Below are 6,753 nucleotides of genomic sequence, written 5' to 3'. Positions count from 1 at the left end.
CGTAAGGAAAAGAGCTTTATGTTTTGCTGAGGTGCGCAGGATAAGCTTTCAGGGCTATCTACAGAATCGCTTTAATTCACCCAAAGTAAGTGTGTGTGTGTGTGTGTGTGTGTGTTAAATGGTCAAAGTGCCTCAGAGCAACTTTTTTTTTTTTTTTGCTGAGTCCATAAAATTTCCCACATCCTCGGTTTTGTAAACATGATTCGATATATAGAGTAAACCTGTGTGCATTGACGCGACAGTAGTTCCTGGTTTATACTCACTATATTCAAACATGATTTGAATGTAGATTTTTATTGGCCAGTATTGCAATCAATTGATTTTGACCATATTAAATTGCTACATTCTTGATATTCAACTCATGTTTTAATTATTCAGTTGTTTGGTCATTAAAGTTTTGTGTTGAAATAAACAAAGTACTTAACAAACTATAGATTACATTCTTAAGGGACGTCTTGAAATGATGTGTTTTGGTGTAAAACCAGCATTCAAAACACCCCAAAAAACACTCCCACTTAAGAGCGGTCGACATTTTTACTACTAAGCAAGTAATAAGAATTGGAATTAGAAAACTTTATCGTCAGTAAATTTTACACAATGAAATCATCTTTGAAGAAAGCAGATATAATCATGTATGAGATGGGGCATAGCAAAGTGTTATTTTCTTTAATAGAAATAAGTATTTATTGGAGCAAATGTGTGAAAAGGTAAAAAAGTGAATAAATTATATAAATGTGCATGTCTGGCAGAAATGAATGTAAGCGACCGCTAACAATACAGCGTAGGGTGAAGGGGTCATTTTGCATTGCGAAGGGTAATAAATAAATAAGCAGGAATCTGTAAATGAAGTGAAAGCTGAAGTTTGTGTTCCTAAAACTGATTTTCTATTTAATGTTCTTGTGACTCGTAGTAAAAGACTCTATAAGCGTGTAATTACTTAAGCGCTTCAGATGTTTCGGTGTTTAATCTTCTGCACTTTTATACAACTTAAATGCCTTAGAATGGATTTTTGAAGGAAAAAACAACCCACGTGTGAGACAATCTAAGGTGAGTAGTGAGAAGCAGGTAACGTGAAAGTGTATTGATCTCATTATAAATCACTTCTATTAACATTCAACTCTCCAACTTCTCAAGATTGTTTCACTTTTCATCAGATTAGTACAATGATATTTAAAGAGTATGCTTACACGCACACACACACACGCACACACACGCACACACACACACACACACACACACACACACACACACACACACACACACACACACACACACACACACACACACACACACACACACACACACACACACACACACACACAGTAACAGCTAACCACCCAGAAGGCTACTGTGTTTCTCTGCGTCAGAGTGTGCGCGGGTAAAAGCACGCGTTTCTTCGCGTGTGCAATTTTATTTTGTCGGCGTGAGCCAGTTTGAGGTCGTGACACCTATCGATTGTAAAGTTTCAACCGGGGTTTCGGGGAACCGGAGGAGGTGGATCGGTTGTGTTTGAGCGTGAGGGAAAAGTTGAGGAGGCAGTTGGGTTCTGGATCGGTCGACGGATCGTGAAGCCATAGAAAACTCCTGAACGTATTGATGGTAAGGCAATATGGAGAGATCTGCTACACACACACACACACACACACACACACACACACACACACACACACACACACACACACACACACACACACACACACACACACACACACACACACACACACACACAGCCTCATGCCCTTCACCTCCCACCTCCCAACCTCTATTAAGCAACATGTCTGTCTTTCACACCGGACTCTACTGTAACTGTAGAGGCCATACTGCTGCTGTGCTGACGCAAAGGACATATGGTCCCCCAAAGAAACCATTAGAAGTATTATGGGGTTGGGTTTTCTCTCTCTCTCTCTCTCTCTCTCTCTCTCTCTCACTCTCTCTCACTCTGTGGCCCTTTCCTCACTTTCACCGCCTCCATAAAACAACAGATTTTGTGAAGTTTGTCCAGGGGACCAAAGTAAAAATTGTTCTTTGGAGGGGATATGAACTTCCCAGCTCAGACGGGACAATAATTTTGCTAATGGGTAAAGAGGGAGTATTAAGACAAGGAAGGAAATGCCCCGTAGTTTTTTTTTTTTTTTCTTTTCCTGAAAGGATCACTGCCTGTTTCTCTGCATCTCAACCCCATGTTGTATGTTTATCCAGTGCAGGGTGCCGCAGGGTATACACTGAGACTGCTTTCATAAACTCAAGTGTGTGTTTATAATTTTCGCCATTATAGGGATTAGGATTCCGATTTAGACCCTGTTCCTGGACAGAACTCACCTTATTTCTATGTGATGTTGTGCAATGGTCACGTCCAGGCATTTTTTTAGTTTTTTTTTTATAAAGTTTACTTGAATTGCAACTTTGAGAGGACGTCTCTTCCATTAGTGGTGTTTTCATGGTGGTATGCATTCTTAATGTCCCTGCGTGTCTCTTCACTTAAAGACCAGCAGAGAAAACTTCAAAGTCTCGCTGCTGAGTATTTTTTATATGCAGGCCTGGGTTCTTTCCCAGCCAGTGTCGTTTCCACAGGACTGAAGGCTTTTAAAACCCATGTAAGGGTTATTACGTACATCCTATCTGCTCCTGACCCTCACAGGGTGTGTGTGTGTGTGTGTGTGTGTGTGTGTGTGTGTGTGTGTGTGTGTGTGTGTGTGTGTGTGTGTGTGTGTGTGTGTGTGTGTGTGTGTGTGTGTGTGTGTGTGTGTGTGTGTGTGTGTGTGTGTGTGTGTGTGTGTGTGGTCATTAGGCAAAGCTACAGTGGAATCCGTTTAGTCTCAATAATTTTGCCGTTCGGTTTTTGTGAGCCTGAGAGGAGGAACGAACATCCTGAGTTTATTGGCCATTAGAGATCCTAGCCCTTGTGTGTGTGCGTGTCTGTGTGTGTACGTGTACATGTATGTGTGTGCGTGTGTGTGTGTGTGTGTGTCACTAAGAATGGAGCGCTTGTATCACTTGCCTCCTTTTGAGGGGAAGTGACATGAGATACTTAAAGACCAAAATTGCCTCACTTAGCCAAACAAACTGGCTCTCCTGACACACACACACACACACACACACACACACACACACACACACACACACACACACACACACACACACACACACACACACACACACACACACACACACACACACAATGACCTATAACTTTAAATACAACAATTTTAAACAGTGGACTCGTGTTTACCTTTTTGCTCTGTGGATTATTCACATTTTTTAAAATGACGCTATTGTGCTCCAGTTGTTTACTTTATAGATGAGCCTCTCATTATTATCTTTCCCCTCCAGTCGACTCGCTCGCCATTGTTTCACATGCACCTCCATTCCTTCCAAAGCCCCAATTAAGCACATCAAAATGACTAATGACTGATGTAATTGAAATCAAAGCGTCGGATCCCACCACAACAGATTCGGTGACATGCTCAGAGAAAACAGATGAGCCTCAAACACTCCGGGAATTGTGCCTCGCCGCTCTTCCAAAAGCGGCCTAATTCCTCTAAATCCAGTAAGACGTTACCTGATTGGTTCTCCGGGGTGGTCCTCTGATTAACCTGACCGTCCGGAAACCAGACGGCTTTGATCTTTGATTGGTGAGGTCGCTGGCTGGGGTCGGCCAGCGTCTGCAGTGAAACCGAGAAGCCCGGCGATGAAGTATTTGAAGAGCGTCGCTCCAAAATGAGATGTGGCACCTAATTTCACACAGAAGAAGAAGAAAGAAAGAAAAAAAACAAGAGCATGATTACTGGCGTGTATCAGAGGGAACTCCAATTGATTCATATCGAATTCATCAGCTCGCGGCGCTCCGTAACCCACAAAATCAGTTTCGGAGGTTTGTTGACAAGCCTTTAAAGTGACAAGCAATCAAAGCGGATAGAAATTCAAGCCATGCAGGTAAATTTAATATCGCCAAGCGGATATCGGGTTCCAATTTGGACAGAGCGTACCACAAAACGGCCAGTATATGGGAAAAAAAAAAAGAAAAGTATATGAAGTGATGAAACTGATGGTACGAGGAGTGATCAGTGCACTAGTGCGAGTGGTGAGGTTAGTTGGCTTTCAGTGACATGTGCTATGATGTGATCGGCAAAGACTTCACAGCTTGTTAGTTCGCCGGTCCACCTCATTTTGAAAAGAAGTTAATCAGGATGTATCTCTGTCGTCGGGTAATTTTTGACTCGTCTATCGGGGTATATTATTTGTTGAGGTTGTTTCTGCGGCGCGGTGGAGGAGTGGTCAGAGTTTGCATGTTGTCCCTGGTGAGCGTAGGTTTTCCTACAGGTTTCTCCCCACAGTTCACATATAATAAGACCTTTAATAAGACCTTCGCTTTAATGTTCTCAGGTTCTGTGCTGTTGATCGCAGTAAAAAAATTACACTTTAACATGCATTCTGGATTTTGAACTTGTTTTTTTTCCCCCCCGCCTCCCCCATTGCTTCTTTGTCAACGCCACTTTTCTTTCATCTCCCCTTCCGCCTCGGAGGAGGATGAACTCTGAACAGCTGCGGTGCTCCCGGCCTGTTGTGAGTTATGGCGAGCTGCTGTCCTCTTGGCTTTTATTGATAAAATTACACCGGCTGATGTAAATACGACTCTGGTTGCAACTGCCCCGCCTGCCCCCTCAGACAACCTCCAGACAAAGCTCCAGCTAGCATCTGTTTGTGTGTGTGTGTAGGTGAATAAATGTAATGTGTGTACGCGCGTATGGCCGAGGAAGTCAGGAAAAGATTCACTGTCTATCTGCTGCATTTGTGCAAGCGTGTCATATTCACTTCCTGACCCCGGGGCGCTCCTTCCCAAGGCAGGAGCGCAACGTGCGGCTTGCAGGAAATGGCAAACTGTGAGCCAACATGATGAACAGCACCGGGTCTCCGGTCACAAGAAGGTTCTACCCTCGTGTGTCTACGTATTCTTCATGCTGGGCTGTGATTTCCCGCCGCGCTGTAAATAACCCGTCCTTTCCCGGTTTGATGTCTCCATGCGGCGCACAGGAACATGGCTGTTCGGTGGGGTGGGGTGGGGGTGTGTGGGGGGGGGGGGGGGGGGGGTATTTTTTTTGTTTTGTTTTATTTTACAGCTGCTTCTGGTTTTATGAGTGTCGTTTCTCTTTTCATTCCACTTCAGTTCGCCAGTATTCAAATCAGGTTGTCATTACTGTTGTTTAGTGGAAACAATGAGGAGACATGATGATCACAGTGGTTTTGGAGCCCCCATGGGGTAAAACAATGAGATCTCACACACACACACACACGCACGCACGCACACACACAAACACACACACACACACACACACGGCCAACAGCATTTTCTCACCGACTTGCATTAATTTCCTGCAGTTGCAACCTAACTGTAACTACTCCAACATAACTTTTGCCTTCGCCTCAATATGAAGCACGTCTTCCTCGCCAAATGTCTTGATTTGCTTCATGGATGCTTGATGCCTGCCTCCAGATTCCCGACACATCCCTATAATGTCCAATGTAATTTTTACAGGTGCCAATTAATCTCCATAAAAATGTCTTTGGACTGTGGGAGGGAGAATATGCAACGTCCGAACCTGAGCCAAGACTCAAACCAGGGAATTTATCGCTGCGATGCAAACGTTGCAAACCACGACCTCACTCTTCAGCATTACATAACGGTGTTTACATGATTTAGGTATCCAGAAATGAGGTAAAAAAAAAAAAAAACACATGCAAACACTCAAAAAACACCTGTTTTCATCACTTAAGGGCATGTTGCATTTACTTGCATTCATTTCCTGCAGACTTAAGCTTTTCCATTACAGCGACGTGTCTGAATCTAACACAGGCGTCTCGGTCTGAACTTGAAACATGAACAGAATTTATTCCGTTTATCTGTGTCACTCAAGTTGAGAGAATTGCTCATATTGTAAGGTTCTTAGCAGATTTATGTACTCACAACACACACACACACAAACACACACACACACACACATTCACACACACGAAGCCACCAGCTGCATTGTAAGCACTGATTAGGTTTTCGTTGCCCTGACCTGAAGGTGTAAATTCTACATTAATACCCCGCCTATTAGCCAGACTGAGCTCTGATTCTCATCACTGATAAGCACACACACACACACACACACACACACACACACACACACACACACACACACACACACACACACACACACACACACACACACACACACACACACACACACACACATTCAGCAAAGCCGTGCAGCTGCCGTCCACCCACACACTGTCCGACCATGCCCCCCCCCCCCCCCCCCCCCACACACACACACACACACACACACACACACACACACACACACACGAGCCCACTGTGCCACATTCATTGCATTCTGCCATTCCTCCAACACAGACAGACAGGAAGCAAATGTGTCATTTATTAGAGCCTGTTTCCAATCTGTCCTGATGATGAATATCTCCGATCTCCCCCATGCTGCTCCCGAATTTTCTGAGACAAAGGCCTCTTATGAAATTATACCGTCATTAGACCGACTGCTCTGATTAGATAGAGCGGGCTGGATTAGCCATCTGCTTGATTCTTGGAATGATCTGATCAGACCCAATTACCTTGCATTCTCACATGAAAGCAGATTGCTGGGTTTAGTTTCAAAATATGATATTCATTTTTTTCTCCCCCCCCTCTGTGGAGGAATTCTTCCAAGACGTCAATAAAAACTGGGTGCTGTGAGGTTGAGGTAATGTAATAAT

The 6,753-nt window shown here is 43.9% G+C and overlaps 1 long non-coding RNA gene across 1 annotated transcript in view; it reads right to left on the bottom strand.

Moving 5' to 3' along the window:
- The window catches only part of LOC308138491, a 62,154-nt gene that overhangs the window by 46,787 nt on the left and 8,614 nt on the right, over positions 1–6,753 (bottom strand). The window contains exon 2 of the long non-coding RNA XR_013936885.1: positions 3,560–3,731. This is a non-coding gene — a long non-coding RNA (uncharacterized lncRNA). The remainder of the gene's footprint in view (positions 1–3,559; positions 3,732–6,753) is intronic.

The sequence above is a fragment of the Blennius ocellaris genome, assembly GCF_963422515.1.
Source record: "Blennius ocellaris genome assembly, chromosome: 13".
NCBI lineage: Eukaryota > Metazoa > Chordata > Actinopteri > Blenniiformes > Blenniidae > Blennius > Blennius ocellaris.
Note: the sequence above shows the minus strand (reverse complement) of the source record. Positions and strands in the feature narration are given on the sequence as shown.